General features: G+C 48.3%; 12 non-coding genes across 12 annotated transcripts; all 12 read right to left on the minus strand.

Moving 5' to 3' along the window:
* Nucleotides 1-516: 516 nt before the first annotated feature.
* Trnak-uuu (transfer RNA lysine (anticodon UUU)) lies at nt 517-589 on the minus strand. The gene has a single exon. It is a non-coding gene; the product is annotated as a tRNA-Lys (tRNA).
* A 354-nt stretch (nt 590-943) lies between these two features.
* Nucleotides 944-1,025, minus strand: Trnas-aga (transfer RNA serine (anticodon AGA)). The gene has a single exon. It is a non-coding gene; the product is annotated as a tRNA-Ser (tRNA).
* A 677-nt stretch (nt 1,026-1,702) lies between these two features.
* Nucleotides 1,703-1,784, minus strand: Trnas-cga (transfer RNA serine (anticodon CGA)). The gene has a single exon. It is a non-coding gene; the product is annotated as a tRNA-Ser (tRNA).
* A 5,335-nt stretch (nt 1,785-7,119) lies between these two features.
* On the minus strand, nt 7,120-7,192 carry Trnak-uuu (transfer RNA lysine (anticodon UUU)). The gene has a single exon. It is a non-coding gene; the product is annotated as a tRNA-Lys (tRNA).
* A 354-nt stretch (nt 7,193-7,546) lies between these two features.
* On the minus strand, nt 7,547-7,628 carry Trnas-aga (transfer RNA serine (anticodon AGA)). The gene has a single exon. It is a non-coding gene; the product is annotated as a tRNA-Ser (tRNA).
* A 677-nt stretch (nt 7,629-8,305) lies between these two features.
* On the minus strand, nt 8,306-8,387 carry Trnas-cga (transfer RNA serine (anticodon CGA)). The gene has a single exon. It is a non-coding gene; the product is annotated as a tRNA-Ser (tRNA).
* Nucleotides 8,388-13,722: 5,335 nt separating this feature from the next.
* On the minus strand, nt 13,723-13,795 carry Trnak-uuu (transfer RNA lysine (anticodon UUU)). Its single transcript has one exon. It is a non-coding gene; the product is annotated as a tRNA-Lys (tRNA).
* A 354-nt stretch (nt 13,796-14,149) lies between these two features.
* Trnas-aga (transfer RNA serine (anticodon AGA)) lies at nt 14,150-14,231 on the minus strand. The gene has a single exon. It is a non-coding gene; the product is annotated as a tRNA-Ser (tRNA).
* Nucleotides 14,232-14,908: 677 nt separating this feature from the next.
* On the minus strand, nt 14,909-14,990 carry Trnas-cga (transfer RNA serine (anticodon CGA)). The gene has a single exon. It is a non-coding gene; the product is annotated as a tRNA-Ser (tRNA).
* A 5,335-nt stretch (nt 14,991-20,325) lies between these two features.
* Nucleotides 20,326-20,398, minus strand: Trnak-uuu (transfer RNA lysine (anticodon UUU)). The gene has a single exon. It is a non-coding gene; the product is annotated as a tRNA-Lys (tRNA).
* A 354-nt stretch (nt 20,399-20,752) lies between these two features.
* Trnas-aga (transfer RNA serine (anticodon AGA)) lies at nt 20,753-20,834 on the minus strand. Its single transcript has one exon. It is a non-coding gene; the product is annotated as a tRNA-Ser (tRNA).
* A 677-nt stretch (nt 20,835-21,511) lies between these two features.
* On the minus strand, nt 21,512-21,593 carry Trnas-cga (transfer RNA serine (anticodon CGA)). The gene has a single exon. It is a non-coding gene; the product is annotated as a tRNA-Ser (tRNA).
* Between the last annotated feature and the right edge of the window lie 203 nt (nt 21,594-21,796).

Raw genomic sequence — 21,796 nt, forward strand, 5'->3', positions numbered from 1 at the left:
CCGCCGCCATGTTTCTGCAAAAGTCGTTCCAGTAACAGGGGATTCAGGATCTTCACGAAAAAGCAGTACAAATCCAGGTCGTAGTAGGCAGTGTGAACTTGATCAGTGGTTATGCCTATTGTATCGACGATCCATTCATGAACTTCCAGTGAACTTGGCTGAACTGATCGTGTAGCCTTGTCAAACTCGAACTGCAGGGTATTTTTCCTTGGAATCGTGGGAACCATCATGCAAATTAACCCAAATGGGCTAATTGCATACAGCAAACACTGAAAACAATGAACCTAACACACAACCACGCACAATCACGTGAAACAGAATGCACAAATACAACGTAAACAAAGCAAGTGACACTGAGCGCTCCGAACGTCCGCACGCTGCCGCGTCTCAAGCGGTAATGCACATGCAACTGCTGCCGTTTAGAGCACTGCAGTGCCAGGAAACGGCACAGCTGCATTCTTTTCCGTCGTGCTTTCACCGCTACTAGGCGAGCCGCTACCAAAGTATTAAAATTTCCGCCCGGACAGGGACTTGAACCCTGGACCCTCACGTCAAATGCCTTATGCTCTACCAACTGAGCTATCCGGGCTCACCTCACGTTACGACACCTCCCACTATGCTACGGACACATTGCCTCTTGTCCTTTACTGTTGGGCAATCGTTGCATGGAGCTGTTACTAATTAAGCGTCCTCTGAAATGCTGTCTACAAACGCATCACGCTAGGCTCGTAACAGACTATCGAAGAAAACTGACACACGATGTAAAATCAAATTGCAGCAGTTTTTACGTCTCATACGTTGAAGCAGAGGAGCTACGTGTTTTCTCGACACTCACTGGGCGATTGGAAAATTCACAAGCGTCTCGAATGCAATGTTTCCCACGTATTCGCTCATTTCACGGTTCCGTTGGAGATGCTCTTCACCTCTTGACACAAAAATGAAACGCAGTCGGTAGGACTCGAACCTACGCTCCCAGAGGGAATCTGATTTCTAGTCAGACGCCTTAACCACTCGGCCACGACTGCCGGTCACACAAGCGTCTGCCGACAAGTGAAAACGGCTCCTTTTAAAGCAACCTGACGGCAGAAAACGACATGGCCTCACTCGTTTCAGTAGTGCTTCCGTGGCCAGCGCAGTAGCCGTTACGACAGTGTATTAATTTTCGCCCGGACAGGGGCTTGAACGCGGGACCTTTTGGTTGAAGGCATAGTGCTCTGCCGACTCAGCTACCCTGTCCGCCTGCCAAGGATTATGGTACAGCTGCAATGTGTGGCAGTGATTCGCGTGTCGTAATTACTGGCTTGTGGCTCCAATGGCGACTTCACCGACTTCCCACTGACGCACCGCTGACGCTAGTTTTCTCTCGTCTTAAACGATGGACGTACTTTCAAGCAGCTGCGAGATCTTACGAAAAGAAACGCTGCACCACTGCCTGTGCCGCACTCGAATGACTCAATTGCGATTCTTAAAAAGAAATGAATGCTCGCTCTGTCCAACACTTTCAAGCACGTCTGCGTACTCACGAACACGGCGACGGCGCGAGAAAATGACGGGGGTGCGCTCGTGGGCCTGCGACGGTTTTCTGCATTACTAGCTTCCGTGCGAGGTGAACCGATAGCCACAGGAAGCAGGGGCCGCCGCGAAAATCAGTATTCTTAAACATGCGTGCGAAAATTTGTGCTCGTTTGTACGCAAAATCGCACGCAGCCGGTAGGATTCGAACCTACGCTCCCAGAGGGAATCTGATTTCGAGTCAGACGCCTTAACCACTCGGCCACGACTGCCGGTGGCGCCAGCTCCTCCCGACACATGCAACTGCTGCCGTTTAGAGCACTGCAGTGCCAGGAAACGGCACAGCTGCATTCTTTTCCGTCGTGCTTTCACCGCTACTAGGCGAGCCGCTACCAAAGTATTAAAATTTCCGCCCGCACAGGGACTTGAACCCTGGACCCTCACGTCAAATGCCTTATGCTCTAATGTGGTCATCCTATGCCATGTTTTTCAAATGTGATGTCCATCATGTTGCCGAATAATTTTTTACTGTCAGTGACTCTTTGAGTTTTCCAGTATTCCAGCTCCATGTAGGTTAGAAAACTAATAAAATCGTCCACTCCACGAACATTAATGATATAGTTAACATAGTGTCCCAGGATACACATGACTGTATTGTTTTTCGTCGCAGGGTAAAACTTTTTGTCGGGACGCATGAGGATATCCAGATGCAGATTGTCTTCCGCGCTGCTTGAGAGTACGGCGATCCTCTTCTTGACCCACCGCCAATTCAGTGCATGGCCACCGCAGGTAAACCGATGGATCAGAGAATCGAGAGCCCACAACAGAGACAGAGATTTGTGTCACTTAACCCAATTGCATGCAGCTTTTCATTAGTGGCAATCGTTTTATTTACCACCCTGTGCCAGGTTGAAGCAACATCCGAAGAGTGTACTTTCAAGCTGACGTTGGCCCACACCGTTGTCCAGTCGGTAGTCGGATACTTCTGTTCTATTGTATTTGGGGCCGCCGACTTTTCCCACTCACGTTGCAAGTCCCGAGTTGACAGTGGTCGTCGCCGTAGAACACCCACATCTGCATAACTAACATGAAGGAAAAATTCTCTGATGTGTTTCAATTTGTAATGGATTTTTCCGACGTCAATCGGTGGTTGCACACTCGCTGGACGTACTGTGAGGAACGACTGTTGAGTAACAGTGCATTGGCTGTCATGCAGTAAAGTCGTGGTCTGCTTGATGTACAAGGCCATTGCCTTCCCGGCGATGTTAACTAACTGAAGCCCACCAGTAGTTCTCGACTTGGCCAGGGTATCGGAGGACAATTTAAATATGTTTCCCTTCCAGATGTATTGATTGGCAACCTGCATGATCTTTCTGGCCTGAAGCTTGGGAATGGGAAAGATCTGTGCAACATATTACGCCTTGGAGAAGACGTAGGTATTGAGAATCCTGATTTTTTCGATAATGTTCACAGCACGCCATCGACATTCGACAATGGTACCCTGTATCAGATGCGTCACTGACTTCCAATTGGAGGCCGCCATTTTGAGAGGGCACCTATTCAAGGTGATTCCTAGTAGTTTGTGAGATTCCACAACATGCGCCCACGGTATAGTTAAGCTCTCGAAACCCCTGATATCGAGCACTTTACATTTCCGGTCACTTAGTTGTGCTCCAGACACTTCACTATATTGGTCGATCGCCCGTTTAATACGGACCACCTCGTCGTCACTGCGTAACAGTACGGCAACATCGTCAGCGTACGCACGGACTATGAATGTGTGACCGGACATTGACACTCCTGACAACTGGTGAGAAAGAGACCGAAGGAAGGGTTCCAGTGACAGCACAAAAAGTGACACAGAGAGTGGACTGCCCTGGGGGACACCCCGCTTAATGGATATCGGTTGCGTCAGCTGTCCATTGACTTGTATCCTCGCTGATATACCAGATATCAAATTGCGAAGGACTTTTATCACCCTTTCCGCGAGTCCTACTTTGTCCATTATGTGAAAAAGGTATCGGTGGTTCACATGATCAAAGGCTTTATGAAAGTCTAGAAAAAGCAGCGCACAATTCAGGTTGGTGACTGATGCAATGGAGATGAGGTCCCGAATTTCAGACATCGCAGACATGGCATTCCGTCCTGGCACGCACGTTTGGTGCCGCCGGACAACTTTGTGAATGAGCGGAGACATTCGGGTGTTAACAGCTCTGGCTATAGTTTTGTAGTCAAAATTGAGCAGGGTGAGCGGGCGCAGATTATCAAATCGCTCACACCCTTTGCGTTTGGGAACAAGGACAATTTTACCCTCCTTCATCGCAGCAGGAACAGGCGCCCCAGCAATGATTTCATTTAAAATTTCTGTAAAAGTAACACCAATTACATCCCAATACCGAAGATAAAACTCCTTGGGAAGGCCGTCCAGTCCTGGGGCTTTGTTAGCTGGCGACTTAACAATAAGTTCTAAAGTCTCCTCGACACTAAACGCAGCCAGAAAGTCACGATTATCATCCTCAGTAACAGACGTGTCCATCAACTGGAGTACAGTAGCAGTCAAGCCATCATTGGTTGGGTAGTCCGAGTACAGGCCGTGATAATACCTCTGGATTGCCGTGACTATGTCAGGTTGCCGAGTGAGAAGCTCCCCGTTATCAGTTGCCAGTTCGTCTATAAATAAGCGTCTACGGTTCGTCTGATGCTTAATAAGATGATACATGGAAGTTGTCTCAGATTGAACAAAAGATTTGACTTTTGACTTGATTTTTAATCCTTCTAGTTGTTTACATTTGAGACTGAGCATCTTAGCCTTGATTTGCTTTATTTGAGCCGTGTAAATATTATTGACGCTAAATTTGTCGTAGAGCTGCCTTAAAAGCGAATAGTAAAATTCGATGGTCCTCTTTGCATCCCTTGATTGCGTATTACAGTACGAAATCAAAGTCCGACGCAACTTTGGTTTAGCAAAGGACGTCCACCACTCCACTTTCGTACGGTATCTATTGACAGAGCGAAGACAAAAAGTCCAAGTTCGTGTGACAAGTACCTCGAGATCGGCGTCCTGAAGGTGGGAAATGTTGAACATCCAGTGATTTCTGAATCGTTTGGTGGGTTGTCTGTTCAGTTGTATAACGGTGGCGTAGGCGCAGTGATCGCTACATGGGACGGGAATGACCTCCGAGTCAACAACATGTACTCCAAGCTGAGAAGACACATGTATTCTGTCGAGGCGGCTACTCGGGGTGGAAGTGAAGTACGTAAATTTCACAAGGGTAGGGTGAAGGAGTTCCCACGTATCCTTGAGATTCATCCGTAAAACCAGATCATGAAGCTCCTTACAATAGTTAAAATGCGGCCGCTGATCTTTTTGATGTACAACACAGTTAAAATCTCCTCCTAATATGAGGGCAGTCGGATTTTTACGAAGCAGGTAAATTAGTTCGTCTTTAAAGAACTCGGTCCTTGCGAACCTGTGTCCACTCCCTGAGGGCGCGTATAGGTTCACGAGCGTGACACCGAATATTTTGCAGCATATGCCACGCCCCGACTCCAGTGTTTCAACGTCCGAGACGGGGATGCCTTCACGCACGAGAATGGCTGTACCAGTGCTAAGTTCGAAGGCAACATTGGTAATACAGTGGAAGCCAGGAATAACCAGATCGGAAACAAGGAATTCCTGCAATAGAAGTATATCAGCGGCAGACTCATATACGAACTGCCTAAAGACTGCAAGTTTCAATTCAGACATGATCCTGTTAACATTAACACTCAGGAACTTGTACGCTTGTGCCATGGAATTGACGGAGCTACTTTAAATTAACGTGATCATCGTCTCCGGCAAAACAATCCATTCGTGAACCAGCTGGTGGAGAGTGGCCATCACCATCGTTCGCATCCGAGAGGGCTTGCAGTTTGTGTTTGCTGCGTGGTACATTCAAGTTCTGTTGGAATTTCTTTTTGTTCCTCCCGAAGCTTGCGACTTTTTCCGCAGAAAGCGGCATCGGAGAATCGACACAGGTCTCCTGTGCAGGTTGCCCTGCTACAGCAACTTGCATGTGCGTCTCGCCGGATAGTCCTTCCGGAGACGCGGTAAGTTCTTGTTTACCCACACGTTGGGATTGTGTGGAAACACTCTCCCGGTCAGGTTGTTGACAAGCAAGGCTGAGACCTCGCTCTGTGTTGACACACTCGTCAGCGTGTTTGTTGTCAGTGTCGCGTGGCTGTGATACGAGTTGGGGACCTGCGCACACACCGTCGACGTCACTGTGGGCAACGTGCTGAGGTTCACTATCGGTTTGTTGGGGAACCGACTCGACAGACGTGGACGGTAAGCAAGAACCAACCTGGGACGTAGCACTACCGTCATCGGGCGAAGAAGTATTAACATCAACACTTGATGCTGGTATAGCGTCTTGCGAAAGCTCAATGTCTTCTGCCGGATGTTTGATATCAAGTGTGGCAGGTGTTACCGGTACTGAGACGCCTTCATCTGAACTACTACTGTCGCACGTTCGACGTCTCTTGGACGTTACCGCAGTGACTGGACGGGTGAGAGGGTTCTGATCCCCGCCCTTCGCAAGAGGAATAGCAGGGAACTCGTCTTCAAAAGGTTTTTCATGTACAGTCACAGTATCAGTGGAAAGGGACGGCTCATCACTTGGTAACTGGGTGCCTGTCACTAAATCAAATAAAATGAGCCTCTTACGTTGTTGGAAAGTAGGCTTTAAGACGGTCATTCTTTTAGGGCAATTTTGCCGTAAATGATCACTTTCATTGCAGTTAAAACACGTAGAAGCTTGCCCAGAATATGTAACCTGCACCTTATACCCACAAACAAATACATGGGATGGGATGTTGACTTTAACTTGCATCTCAACCGATCTGATGCCAGAAAAACATTGCAACTTATGTTGCCTGGACCACTTTTCAAGTCTAATGTTACGCACTTCGCCATATGTCGTGAGCACATCTTTTAAGAAACAGTTGTCTACTTCAGGGGGCAGATTGTAAATACGCACGTTACAGATCTCGACATCCGCGTTAGTAACTTGGACAGTACTCACAGTGCCATCGCGATGCCGGAACTCGACACCGCCGCCATGTTTCTGCAAAAGTCGTTCCAGTAACAGGGGATTCAGGATCTTCACGAAAAAGCAGTACAAATCCAGGTCGTAGTAGGCAGTGTGAACTTGATCAGTGGTTATGCCTATTGTATCGACGATCCATTCATGAACTTCCAGTGAACTTGGCTGAACTGATCGTGTAGCCTTGTCAAACTCGAACTGCAGGGTATTTTTCCTTGGAATCGTGGGAACCATCATGCAAATTAACCCAAATGGGCTAATTGCATACAGCAAACACTGAAAACAATGAACCTAACACACAACCACGCACAATCACGTGAAACAGAATGCACAAATACAACGTAAACAAAGCAAGTGACACTGAGCGCTCCGAACGTCCGCACGCTGCCGCGTCTCAAGCGGTAATGCACATGCAACTGCTGCCGTTTAGAGCACTGCAGTGCCAGGAAACGGCACAGCTGCATTCTTTTCCGTCGTGCTTTCACCGCTACTAGGCGAGCCGCTACCAAAGTATTAAAATTTCCGCCCGGACAGGGACTTGAACCCTGGACCCTCACGTCAAATGCCTTATGCTCTACCAACTGAGCTATCCGGGCTCACCTCACGTTACGACACCTCCCACTATGCTACGGACACATTGCCTCTTGTCCTTTACTGTTGGGCAATCGTTGCATGGAGCTGTTACTAATTAAGCGTCCTCTGAAATGCTGTCTACAAACGCATCACGCTAGGCTCGTAACAGACTATCGAAGAAAACTGACACACGATGTAAAATCAAATTGCAGCAGTTTTTACGTCTCATACGTTGAAGCAGAGGAGCTACGTGTTTTCTCGACACTCACTGGGCGATTGGAAAATTCACAAGCGTCTCGAATGCAATGTTTCCCACGTATTCGCTCATTTCACGGTTCCGTTGGAGATGCTCTTCACCTCTTGACACAAAAATGAAACGCAGTCGGTAGGACTCGAACCTACGCTCCCAGAGGGAATCTGATTTCTAGTCAGACGCCTTAACCACTCGGCCACGACTGCCGGTCACACAAGCGTCTGCCGACAAGTGAAAACGGCTCCTTTTAAAGCAACCTGACGGCAGAAAACGACATGGCCTCACTCGTTTCAGTAGTGCTTCCGTGGCCAGCGCAGTAGCCGTTACGACAGTGTATTAATTTTCGCCCGGACAGGGGCTTGAACGCGGGACCTTTTGGTTGAAGGCATAGTGCTCTGCCGACTCAGCTACCCTGTCCGCCTGCCAAGGATTATGGTACAGCTGCAATGTGTGGCAGTGATTCGCGTGTCGTAATTACTGGCTTGTGGCTCCAATGGCGACTTCACCGACTTCCCACTGACGCACCGCTGACGCTAGTTTTCTCTCGTCTTAAACGATGGACGTACTTTCAAGCAGCTGCGAGATCTTACGAAAAGAAACGCTGCACCACTGCCTGTGCCGCACTCGAATGACTCAATTGCGATTCTTAAAAAGAAATGAATGCTCGCTCTGTCCAACACTTTCAAGCACGTCTGCGTACTCACGAACACGGCGACGGCGCGAGAAAATGACGGGGGTGCGCTCGTGGGCCTGCGACGGTTTTCTGCATTACTAGCTTCCGTGCGAGGTGAACCGATAGCCACAGGAAGCAGGGGCCGCCGCGAAAATCAGTATTCTTAAACATGCGTGCGAAAATTTGTGCTCGTTTGTACGCAAAATCGCACGCAGCCGGTAGGATTCGAACCTACGCTCCCAGAGGGAATCTGATTTCGAGTCAGACGCCTTAACCACTCGGCCACGACTGCCGGTGGCGCCAGCTCCTCCCGACACATGCAACTGCTGCCGTTTAGAGCACTGCAGTGCCAGGAAACGGCACAGCTGCATTCTTTTCCGTCGTGCTTTCACCGCTACTAGGCGAGCCGCTACCAAAGTATTAAAATTTCCGCCCGCACAGGGACTTGAACCCTGGACCCTCACGTCAAATGCCTTATGCTCTAATGTGGTCATCCTATGCCATGTTTTTCAAATGTGATGTCCATCATGTTGCCGAATAATTTTTTACTGTCAGTGACTCTTTGAGTTTTCCAGTATTCCAGCTCCATGTAGGTTAGAAAACTAATAAAATCGTCCACTCCACGAACATTAATGATATAGTTAACATAGTGTCCCAGGATACACATGACTGTATTGTTTTTCGTCGCAGGGTAAAACTTTTTGTCGGGACGCATGAGGATATCCAGATGCAGATTGTCTTCCGCGCTGCTTGAGAGTACGGCGATCCTCTTCTTGACCCACCGCCAATTCAGTGCATGGCCACCGCAGGTAAACCGATGGATCAGAGAATCGAGAGCCCACAACAGAGACAGAGATTTGTGTCACTTAACCCAATTGCATGCAGCTTTTCATTAGTGGCAATCGTTTTATTTACCACCCTGTGCCAGGTTGAAGCAACATCCGAAGAGTGTACTTTCAAGCTGACGTTGGCCCACACCGTTGTCCAGTCGGTAGTCGGATACTTCTGTTCTATTGTATTTGGGGCCGCCGACTTTTCCCACTCACGTTGCAAGTCCCGAGTTGACAGTGGTCGTCGCCGTAGAACACCCACATCTGCATAACTAACATGAAGGAAAAATTCTCTGATGTGTTTCAATTTGTAATGGATTTTTCCGACGTCAATCGGTGGTTGCACACTCGCTGGACGTACTGTGAGGAACGACTGTTGAGTAACAGTGCATTGGCTGTCATGCAGTAAAGTCGTGGTCTGCTTGATGTACAAGGCCATTGCCTTCCCGGCGATGTTAACTAACTGAAGCCCACCAGTAGTTCTCGACTTGGCCAGGGTATCGGAGGACAATTTAAATATGTTTCCCTTCCAGATGTATTGATTGGCAACCTGCATGATCTTTCTGGCCTGAAGCTTGGGAATGGGAAAGATCTGTGCAACATATTACGCCTTGGAGAAGACGTAGGTATTGAGAATCCTGATTTTTTCGATAATGTTCACAGCACGCCATCGACATTCGACAATGGTACCCTGTATCAGATGCGTCACTGACTTCCAATTGGAGGCCGCCATTTTGAGAGGGCACCTATTCAAGGTGATTCCTAGTAGTTTGTGAGATTCCACAACATGCGCCCACGGTATAGTTAAGCTCTCGAAACCCCTGATATCGAGCACTTTACATTTCCGGTCACTTAGTTGTGCTCCAGACACTTCACTATATTGGTCGATCGCCCGTTTAATACGGACCACCTCGTCGTCACTGCGTAACAGTACGGCAACATCGTCAGCGTACGCACGGACTATGAATGTGTGACCGGACATTGACACTCCTGACAACTGGTGAGAAAGAGACCGAAGGAAGGGTTCCAGTGACAGCACAAAAAGTGACACAGAGAGTGGACTGCCCTGGGGGACACCCCGCTTAATGGATATCGGTTGCGTCAGCTGTCCATTGACTTGTATCCTCGCTGATATACCAGATATCAAATTGCGAAGGACTTTTATCACCCTTTCCGCGAGTCCTACTTTGTCCATTATGTGAAAAAGGTATCGGTGGTTCACATGATCAAAGGCTTTATGAAAGTCTAGAAAAAGCAGCGCACAATTCAGGTTGGTGACTGATGCAATGGAGATGAGGTCCCGAATTTCAGACATCGCAGACATGGCATTCCGTCCTGGCACGCACGTTTGGTGCCGCCGGACAACTTTGTGAATGAGCGGAGACATTCGGGTGTTAACAGCTCTGGCTATAGTTTTGTAGTCAAAATTGAGCAGGGTGAGCGGGCGCAGATTATCAAATCGCTCACACCCTTTGCGTTTGGGAACAAGGACAATTTTACCCTCCTTCATCGCAGCAGGAACAGGCGCCCCAGCAATGATTTCATTTAAAATTTCTGTAAAAGTAACACCAATTACATCCCAATACCGAAGATAAAACTCCTTGGGAAGGCCGTCCAGTCCTGGGGCTTTGTTAGCTGGCGACTTAACAATAAGTTCTAAAGTCTCCTCGACACTAAACGCAGCCAGAAAGTCACGATTATCATCCTCAGTAACAGACGTGTCCATCAACTGGAGTACAGTAGCAGTCAAGCCATCATTGGTTGGGTAGTCCGAGTACAGGCCGTGATAATACCTCTGGATTGCCGTGACTATGTCAGGTTGCCGAGTGAGAAGCTCCCCGTTATCAGTTGCCAGTTCGTCTATAAATAAGCGTCTACGGTTCGTCTGATGCTTAATAAGATGATACATGGAAGTTGTCTCAGATTGAACAAAAGATTTGACTTTTGACTTGATTTTTAATCCTTCTAGTTGTTTACATTTGAGACTGAGCATCTTAGCCTTGATTTGCTTTATTTGAGCCGTGTAAATATTATTGACGCTAAATTTGTCGTAGAGCTGCCTTAAAAGCGAATAGTAAAATTCGGTGGTCCTCTTTGCATCCCTTGATTGCGTATTACAGTACGAAATCAAAGTCCGACGCAACTTTGGTTTAGCAAAGGACGTCCACCACTCCACTTTCGTACGGTATCTATTGACAGAGCGAAGACAAAAAGTCCAAGTTCGTGTGACAAGTACCTCGAGATCGGCGTCCTGAAGGTGGGAAATGTTGAACATCCAGTGATTTCTGAATCGTTTGGTGGGTTGTCTGTTCAGTTGTATAACGGTGGCGTAGGCGCAGTGATCGCTACATGGGACGGGAATGACCTCCGAGTCAACAACATGTACTCCAAGCTGAGAAGACACATGTATTCTGTCGAGGCGGCTACTCGGGGTGGAAGTGAAGTACGTAAATTTCACAAGGGTAGGGTGAAGGAGTTCCCACGTATCCTTGAGATTCATCCGTAAAACCAGATCATGAAGCTCCTTACAATAGTTAAAATGCGGCCGCTGATCTTTTTGATGTACAACACAGTTAAAATCTCCTCCTAATATGAGGGCAGTCGGATTTTTACGAAGCAGGTAAATTAGTTCGTCTTTAAAGAACTCGGTCCTTGCGAACCTGTGTCCACTCCCTGAGGGCGCGTATAGGTTCACGAGCGTGACACCGAATATTTTGCAGCATATGCCACGCCCCGACTCCAGTGTTTCAACGTCCGAGACGGGGATGCCTTCACGCACGAGAATGGCTGTACCAGTGCTAAGTTCGAAGGCAACATTGGTAATACAGTGGAAGCCAGGAATAACCAGATCGGAAACAAGGAATTCCTGCAATAGAAGTATATCAGCGGCAGACTCATATACGAACTGCCTAAAGACTGCAAGTTTCAATTCAGACATGATCCTGTTAACATTAACACTCAGGAACTTGTACGCTTGTGCCATGGAATTGACGGAGCTACTTTAAATTAACGTGATCATCGTCTCCGGCAAAACAATCCATTCGTGAACCAGCTGGTGGAGAGTGGCCATCACCATCGTTCGCATCCGAGAGGGCTTGCAGTTTGTGTTTGCTGCGTGGTACATTCAAGTTCTGTTGGAATTTCTTTTTGTTCCTCCCGAAGCTTGCGACTTTTTCCGCAGAAAGCGGCATCGGAGAATCGACACAGGTCTCCTGTGCAGGTTGCCCTGCTACAGCAACTTGCATGTGCGTCTCGCCGGATAGTCCTTCCGGAGACGCGGTAAGTTCTTGTTTACCCACACGTTGGGATTGTGTGGAAACACTCTCCCGGTCAGGTTGTTGACAAGCAAGGCTGAGACCTCGCTCTGTGTTGACACACTCGTCAGCGTGTTTGTTGTCAGTGTCGCGTGGCTGTGATACGAGTTGGGGACCTGCGCACACACCGTCGACGTCACTGTGGGCAACGTGCTGAGGTTCACTATCGGTTTGTTGGGGAACCGACTCGACAGACGTGGACGGTAAGCAAGAACCAACCTGGGACGTAGCACTACCGTCATCGGGCGAAGAAGTATTAACATCAACACTTGATGCTGGTATAGCGTCTTGCGAAAGCTCAATGTCTTCTGCCGGATGTTTGATATCAAGTGTGGCAGGTGTTACCGGTACTGAGACGCCTTCATCTGAACTACTACTGTCGCACGTTCGACGTCTCTTGGACGTTACCGCAGTGACTGGACGGGTGAGAGGGTTCTGATCCCCGCCCTTCGCAAGAGGAATAGCAGGGAACTCGTCTTCAAAAGGTTTTTCATGTACAGTCACAGTATCAGTGGAAAGGGACGGCTCATTACTTGGTAACTGGGTGCCTGTCACTAAATCAAATAAAATGAGCCTCTTACGTTGTTGGAAAGTAGGCTTTAAGACGGTCATTCTTTTAGGGCAATTTTGCCGTAAATGATCACTTTCATTGCAGTTAAAACACGTAGAAGCTTGCCCAGAATATGTAACCTGCACCTTATACCCACAAACAAATACATGGGATGGGATGTTGACTTTAACTTGCATCTCAACCGATCTGATGCCAGAAAAACATTGCAACTTATGTTGCCTGGACCACTTTTCAAGTCTAATGTTACGCACTTCGCCATATGTCGTGAGCACATCTTTTAAGAAACAGTTGTCTACTTCAGGGGGCAGATTGTAAATACGCACGTTACAGATCTCGACATCCGCGTTAGTAACTTGGACAGTACTCACAGTGCCATCGCGATGCCGGAACTCGACACCGCCGCCATGTTTCTGCAAAAGTCGTTCCAGTAACAGGGGATTCAGGATCTTCACGAAAAAGCAGTACAAATCCAGGTCGTAGTAGGCAGTGTGAACTTGATCAGTGGTTATGCCTATTGTATCGACGATCCATTCATGAACTTCCAGTGAACTTGGCTGAACTGATCGTGTAGCCTTGTCAAACTCGAACTGCAGGGTATTTTTCCTTGGAATCGTGGGAACCATCATGCAAATTAACCCAAATGGGCTAATTGCATACAGCAAACACTGAAAACAATGAACCTAACACACAACCACGCACAATCACGTGAAACAGAATGCACAAATACAACGTAAACAAAGCAAGTGACACTGAGCGCTCCGAACGTCCGCACGCTGCCGCGTCTCAAGCGGTAATGCACATGCAACTGCTGCCGTTTAGAGCACTGCAGTGCCAGGAAACGGCACAGCTGCATTCTTTTCCGTCGTGCTTTCACCGCTACTAGGCGAGCCGCTACCAAAGTATTAAAATTTCCGCCCGGACAGGGACTTGAACCCTGGACCCTCACGTCAAATGCCTTATGCTCTACCAACTGAGCTATCCGGGCTCACCTCACGTTACGACACCTCCCACTATGCTACGGACACATTGCCTCTTGTCCTTTACTGTTGGGCAATCGTTGCATGGAGCTGTTACTAATTAAGCGTCCTCTGAAATGCTGTCTACAAACGCATCACGCTAGGCTCGTAACAGACTATCGAAGAAAACTGACACACGATGTAAAATCAAATTGCAGCAGTTTTTACGTCTCATACGTTGAAGCAGAGGAGCTACGTGTTTTCTCGACACTCACTGGGCGATTGGAAAATTCACAAGCGTCTCGAATGCAATGTTTCCCACGTATTCGCTCATTTCACGGTTCCGTTGGAGATGCTCTTCACCTCTTGACACAAAAATGAAACGCAGTCGGTAGGACTCGAACCTACGCTCCCAGAGGGAATCTGATTTCTAGTCAGACGCCTTAACCACTCGGCCACGACTGCCGGTCACACAAGCGTCTGCCGACAAGTGAAAACGGCTCCTTTTAAAGCAACCTGACGGCAGAAAACGACATGGCCTCACTCGTTTCAGTAGTGCTTCCGTGGCCAGCGCAGTAGCCGTTACGACAGTGTATTAATTTTCGCCCGGACAGGGGCTTGAACGCGGGACCTTTTGGTTGAAGGCATAGTGCTCTGCCGACTCAGCTACCCTGTCCGCCTGCCAAGGATTATGGTACAGCTGCAATGTGTGGCAGTGATTCGCGTGTCGTAATTACTGGCTTGTGGCTCCAATGGCGACTTCACCGACTTCCCACTGACGCACCGCTGACGCTAGTTTTCTCTCGTCTTAAACGATGGACGTACTTTCAAGCAGCTGCGAGATCTTACGAAAAGAAACGCTGCACCACTGCCTGTGCCGCACTCGAATGACTCAATTGCGATTCTTAAAAAGAAATGAATGCTCGCTCTGTCCAACACTTTCAAGCACGTCTGCGTACTCACGAACACGGCGACGGCGCGAGAAAATGACGGGGGTGCGCTCGTGGGCCTGCGACGGTTTTCTGCATTACTAGCTTCCGTGCGAGGTGAACCGATAGCCACAGGAAGCAGGGGCCGCCGCGAAAATCAGTATTCTTAAACATGCGTGCGAAAATTTGTGCTCGTTTGTACGCAAAATCGCACGCAGCCGGTAGGATTCGAACCTACGCTCCCAGAGGGAATCTGATTTCGAGTCAGACGCCTTAACCACTCGGCCACGACTGCCGGTGGCGCCAGCTCCTCCCGACACATGCAACTGCTGCCGTTTAGAGCACTGCAGTGCCAGGAAACGGCACAGCTGCATTCTTTTCCGTCGTGCTTTCACCGCTACTAGGCGAGCCGCTACCAAAGTATTAAAATTTCCGCCCGCACAGGGACTTGAACCCTGGACCCTCACGTCAAATGCCTTATGCTCTAATGTGGTCATCCTATGCCATGTTTTTCAAATGTGATGTCCATCATGTTGCCGAATAATTTTTTACTGTCAGTGACTCTTTGAGTTTTCCAGTATTCCAGCTCCATGTAGGTTAGAAAACTAATAAAATCGTCCACTCCACGAACATTAATGATATAGTTAACATAGTGTCCCAGGATACACATGACTGTATTGTTTTTCGTCGCAGGGTAAAACTTTTTGTCGGGACGCATGAGGATATCCAGATGCAGATTGTCTTCCGCGCTGCTTGAGAGTACGGCGATCCTCTTCTTGACCCACCGCCAATTCAGTGCATGGCCACCGCAGGTAAACCGATGGATCAGAGAATCGAGAGCCCACAACAGAGACAGAGATTTGTGTCACTTAACCCAATTGCATGCAGCTTTTCATTAGTGGCAATCGTTTTATTTACCACCCTGTGCCAGGTTGAAGCAACATCCGAAGAGTGTACTTTCAAGCTGACGTTGGCCCACACCGTTGTCCAGTCGGTAGTCGGATACTTCTGTTCTATTGTATTTGGGGCCGCCGACTTTTCCCACTCACGTTGCAAGTCCCGAGTTGACAGTGGTCGTCGCCGTAGAACACCCACATCTGCATAACTAACATGAAGGAAAAATTCTCTGATGTGTTTCAATTTGTAATGGATTTTTCCGACGTCAATCGGTGGTTGCACACTCGCTGGACGTACTGTGAGGAACGACTGTTGAGTAACAGTGCATTGGCTGTCATGCAGTAAAGTCGTGGTCTGCTTGATGTACAAGGCCATTGCCTTCCCGGCGATGTTAACTAACTGAAGCCCACCAGTAGTTCTCGACTTGGCCAGGGTATCGGAGGACAATTTAAATATGTTTCCCTTCCAGATGTATTGATTGGCAACCTGCATGATCTTTCTGGCCTGAAGCTTGGGAATGGGAAAGATCTGTGCAACATATTACGCCTTGGAGAAGACGTAGGTATTGAGAATCCTGATTTTTTCGATAATGTTCACAGCACGCCATCGACATTCGACAATGGTACCCTGTATCAGATGCGTCACTGACTTCCAATTGGAGGCCGCCATTTTGAGAGGGCACCTATTCAAGGTGATTCCTAGTAGTTTGTGAGATTCCACAACATGCGCCCACGGTATAGTTAAGCTCTCGAAACCCCTGATATCGAGCACTTTACATTTCCGGTCACTTAGTTGTGCTCCAGACACTTCACTATATTGGTCGATCGCCCGTTTAATACGGACCACCTCGTCGTCACTGCGTAACAGTACGGCAACATCGTCAGCGTACGCACGGACTATGAATGTGTGACCGGACATTGACACTCCTGACAACTGGTGAGAAAGAGACCGAAGGAAGGGTTCCAGTGACAGCACAAAAAGTGACACAGAGAGTGGACTGCCCTGGGGGACACCCCGCTTAATGGATATCGGTTGCGTCAGCTGTCCATTGACTTGTATCCTCGCTGATATACCAGATATCAAATTGCGAAGGACTTTTATCACCCTTTCCGCGAGTCCTACTTTGTCCATTATGTGAAAAAGGTATCGGTGGTTCACATGATCAAAGGCTTTATGAAAGTCTAGAAAAAGCAGCGCACAATTCAGGTTGGTGACTGATGCAATGGAGATGAGGTCCCGAATTTCAGACATCGCAGACATGGCATTCCGTCCTGGCACGCACGTTTGGTGCCGCCGGACAACTTTGTGAATGAGCGGAGACATTCGGGTGTTAACAGCTCTGGCTATAGTTTTGTAGTCAAAATTGAGCAGGGTGAGCGGGCGCAGATTATCAAATCGCTCACACCCTTTGCGTTTGGGAACAAGGACAATTTTACCCTCCTTCATCGCAGCAGGAACAGGCGCCCCAGCAATGATTTCATTTAAAATTTCTGTAAAAGTAACACCAATTACATCCCAATACCGAAGATAAAACTCCTTGGGAAGGCCGTCCAGTCCTGGGGCTTTGTTAGCTGGCGACTTAACAATAAGTTCTAAAGTCTCCTCGACACTAAACGCAGCCAGAAAGTCACGATTATCATCCTCAGTAACAGACGTGTCCATCAACTGGAGTACAGTAGCAGTCAAGCCATCATTGGTTGGGTAGTCCGAGTACAGGCCGTGATAATACCTCTGGATTGCCGTGACTATGTCAGGTTGCCGAGTGAGAAGCTCCCCGTTATCAGTTGCCAGTTCGTCTATAAATAAGCGTCTACGGTTCGTCTGATGCTTAATAAGATGATACATGGAAGTTGTCTCAGATTGAACAAAAGATTTGACTTTTGACTTGATTTTTAATCCTTCTAGTTGTTTACATTTGAGACTGAGCATCTTAGCCTTGATTTGCTTTATTTGAGCCGTGTAAATATTATTGACGCTAAATTTGTCGTAGAGCTGCCTTAAAAGCGAATAGTAAAATTCGGTGGTCCTCTTTGCATCCCTTGATTGCGTATTACAGTACGAAATCAAAGTCCGACGCAACTTTGGTTTAGCAAAGGACGTCCACCACTCCACTTTCGTACGGTATCTATTGACAGAGCGAAGACAAAAAGTCCAAGTTCGTGTGACAAGTACCTCGAGATCGGCGTCCTGAAGGTGGGAAATGTTGAACATCCAGTGATTTCTGAATCGTTTGGTGGGTTGTCTGTTCAGTTGTATAACGGTGGCGTAGGCGCAGTGATCGCTACATGGGACGGGAATGACCTCCGAGTCAACAACATGTACTCCAAGCTGAGAAGACACATGTATTCTGTCGAGGCGGCTACTCGGGGTGGAAGTGAAGTACGTAAATTTCACAAGGGTAGGGTGAAGGAGTTCCCACGTATCCTTGAGATTCATCCGTAAAACCAGATCATGAAGCTCCTTACAATAGTTAAAATGCGGCCGCTGATCTTTTTGATGTACAACACAGTTAAAATCTCCTCCTAATATGAGGGCAGTCGGATTTTTACGAAGCAGGTAAATTAGTTCGTCTTTAAAGAACTCGGTCCTTGCGAACCTGTGTCCACTCCCTGAGGGCGCGTATAGGTTCACGAGCGTGACACCGAATATTTTGCAGCATATGCCACGCCCCGACTCCAGTGTTTCAACGTCCGAGACGGGGATGCCTTCACGCACGAGAATGGCTGTACCAGTGCTAAGTTCGAAGGCAACATTGGTAATACAGTGGAAGCCAGGAATAACCAGATCGGAAACAAGGAATTCCTGCAATAGAAGTATATCAGCGGCAGACTCATATACGAACTGCCTAAAGACTGCAAGTTTCAATTCAGACATGATCCTGTTAACATTAACACTCAGGAACTTGTACGCTTGTGCCATGGAATTGACGGAGCTACTTTAAATTAACGTGATCATCGTCTCCGGCAAAACAATCCATTCGTGAACCAGCTGGTGGAGAGTGGCCATCACCATCGTTCGCATCCGAGAGGGCTTGCAGTTTGTGTTTGCTGCGTGGTACATTCAAGTTCTGTTGGAATTTCTTTTTGTTCCTCCCGAAGCTTGCGACTTTTTCCGCAGAAAGCGGCATCGGAGAATCGACACAGGTCTCCTGTGCAGGTTGCCCTGCTACAGCAACTTGCATGTGCGTCTCGCCGGATAGTCCTTCCGGAGACGCGGTAAGTTCTTGTTTACCCACACGTTGGGATTGTGTGGAAACACTCTCCCGGTCAGGTTGTTGACAAGCAAGGCTGAGACCTCGCTCTGTGTTGACACACTCGTCAGCGTGTTTGTTGTCAGTGTCGCGTGGCTGTGATACGAGTTGGGGACCTGCGCACACACCGTCGACGTCACTGTGGGCAACGTGCTGAGGTTCACTATCGGTTTGTTGGGGAACCGACTCGACAGACGTGGACGGTAAGCAAGAACCAACCTGGGACGTAGCACTACCGTCATCGGGCGAAGAAGTATTAACATCAACACTTGATGCTGGTATAGCGTCTTGCGAAAGCTCAATGTCTTCTGCCGGATGTTTGATATCAAGTGTGGCAGGTGTTACCGGTACTGAGACGCCTTCATCTGAACTACTACTGTCGCACGTTCGACGTCTCTTGGACGTTACCGCAGTGACTGGACGGGTGAGAGGGTTCTGATCCCCGCCCTTCGCAAGAGGAATAGCAGGGAACTCGTCTTCAAAAGGTTTTTCATGTACAGTCACAGTATCAGTGGAAAGGGACGGCTCATTACTTGGTAACTGGGTGCCTGTCACTAAATCAAATAAAATGAGCCTCTTACGTTGTTGGAAAGTAGGCTTTAAGACGGTCATTCTTTTAGGGCAATTTTGCCGTAAATGATCACTTTCATTGCAGTTAAAACACGTAGAAGCTTGCCCAGAATATGTAACCTGCACCTTATACCCACAAACAAATACATGGGATGGGATGTTGACTTTAACTTGCATCTCAACCGATCTGATGCCAGAAAAACATTGCAACTTATGTTGCCTGGACCACTTTTCAAGTCTAATGTTACGCACTTCGCCATATGTCGTGAGCACATCTTTTAAGAAACAGTTGTCTACTTCAGGGGGCAGATTGTAAATACGCACGTTACAGATCTCGACATCCGCGTTAGTAACTTGGACAGTACTCACAGTGCCATCGCGATGCCGGAACTCGACACCGCCGCCATGTTTCTGCAAAAGTCGTTCCAGTAACAGGGGATTCAGGATCTTCACGAAAAAGCAGTACAAATCCAGGTCGTAGTAGGCAGTGTGAACTTGATCAGTGGTTATGCCTATTGTATCGACGATCCATTCATGAACTTCCAGTGAACTTGGCTGAACTGATCGTGTAGCCTTGTCAAACTCGAACTGCAGGGTATTTTTCCTTGGAATCGTGGGAACCATCATGCAAATTAACCCAAATGGGCTAATTGCATACAGCAAACACTGAAAACAATGAACCTAACACACAACCACGCACAATCACGTGAAACAGAATGCACAAATACAACGTAAACAAAGCAAGTGACACTGAGCGCTCCGAACGTCCGCACGCTGCCGCGTCTCAAGCGGTAATGCACATGCAACTGCTGCCGTTTAGAGCACTGCAGTGCCAGGAAACGGCACAGCTGCATTCTTTTCCGTCGTGCTTTCACCGCTACTAGGCGAGCCGCTACCAAAGTATTAAAATTTCCGCCCGGACAGGGACTTGAACCCTGGACCCTCACGTCAAATGCCTTATGCTCTACCAACTGAGCTATCCGGGCTCACCTCACGTTACGACACCTCCCACTATGCTACGGACACATTGCCTCTTGTCCTTTACTGTTGGGCAATCGTTGCATGGAGCTGTTACTAATTAAGCGTCCTCTGAAATGCTGTCTACAAACGCATCACGCTAGGCTCGTAACAGACTATCGAAGAAAACTGACACACGATGTAAAATCAAATTGCAGCAGTTTTTACGTCTCATACGTTGAAGCAGAGGAGCTACGTGTTTTCTCGACACTCACTGGGCGATTGGAAAATTCACAAGCGTCTCGAATGCAATGTTTCCCACGTATTCGCTCATTTCACGGTTCCGTTGGAGATGCTCTTCACCTCTTGACACAAAAATGAAACGCAGTCGGTAGGACTCGAACCTACGCTCCCAGAGGGAATCTGATTTCTAGTCAGACGCCTTAACCACTCGGCCACGACTGCCGGTCACACAAGCGTCTGCCGACAAGTGAAAACGGCTCCTTTTAAAGCAACCTGACGGCAGAAAACGACATGGCCTCACTCGTTTCAGTAGTGCTTCCGTGGCCAGCGCAGTAGCCGTTACGACAGTGTATTAATTTTCGCCCGGACAGGGGCTTGAACGCGGGACCTTTTGGTTGAAGGCATAGTGCTCTGCCGACTCAGCTACCCTGTCCGCCTGCCAAGGATTATGGTACAGCTGCAATGTGTGGCAGTGATTCGCGTGTCGTAATTACTGGCTTGTGGCTCCAATGGCGACTTCACCGACTTCCCACTGACGCACCGCTGACGCTAGTTTTCTCTCGTCTTAAACGATGGACGTACTTTCAAGCAGCTGCGAGATCTTACGAAAAGAAACGCTGCACCACTGCCTGTGCCGCACTCGAATGACTCAATTGCGATTCTTAAAAAGAAATGAATGCTCGCTCTGTCCAACACTTTCAAGCACGTCTGCGTACTCACGAACACGGCGACGGCGCGAGAAAATGACGGGGGTGCGCTCGTGGGCCTGCGACGGTTTTCTGCATTACTAGCTTCCGTGCGAGGTGAACCGATAGCCACAGGAAGCAGGGGCCGCCGCGAAAATCAGTATTCTTAAACATGCGTGCGAAAATTTGTGCTCGTTTGTACGCAAAATCGCACGCAGCCGGTAGGATTCGAACCTACGCTCCCAGAGGCAATCTGATTTCGAGTCAGACGCCTTAACCACTCGGCCACGACTGCCGGTGGCGCCAGCTCCTCCCGACACATGCAACTGCTGCCGTTTAGAGCACTGCAGTGCCAGGAAACGGCACAGCTGCATTCTTTTCCGTCGTGCTTTCACCGCTACTAGGCGAGCCGCTACCAAAGTATTAAAATTTCCGCCCGCACAGGGACTTGAACCCTGGACCCTCACGTCAAATGCCTTATGCTCTAATGTGGTCATC

Source organism: Schistocerca cancellata, chromosome 3 (assembly GCF_023864275.1).
Source record: "Schistocerca cancellata isolate TAMUIC-IGC-003103 chromosome 3, iqSchCanc2.1, whole genome shotgun sequence".
In the NCBI taxonomy this organism is placed as follows: Eukaryota; Metazoa; Arthropoda; class Insecta; order Orthoptera; family Acrididae; genus Schistocerca; species Schistocerca cancellata.